Below are 224 nucleotides of genomic sequence, written 5' to 3'. Positions count from 1 at the left end.
AATTATAGGCTCAATGTCCTTTATTTATGGCTAGAAACCAAATATGAGTGAGTACATCCCATGTTCCTCTTTTTGGGTCTGGCTTACCTCACTCAGGATAGTGTTTTCTATTTCCATCCATTTGCCTGCAAACTTCAAGAAGTCCTTGTTTTTTACTGCTGAGTAGTACTCTAATATGTATATATTCCATATGCGAATTTTATCTGTACAAAGGTTCATTGTGT

Source organism: Alexandromys fortis, unplaced genomic scaffold, assembly GCF_014885135.2.
Source record: "Alexandromys fortis isolate MF-2015 unplaced genomic scaffold, M_Fortis_MF-2015_v1.1 scaffold_333, whole genome shotgun sequence".
Lineage (NCBI taxonomy): Eukaryota > Metazoa > Chordata > Mammalia > Rodentia > Cricetidae > Alexandromys > Alexandromys fortis.
The sequence above is the reverse complement of the archived record's forward strand: the minus strand, read 5'-3'. Positions refer to the sequence as shown.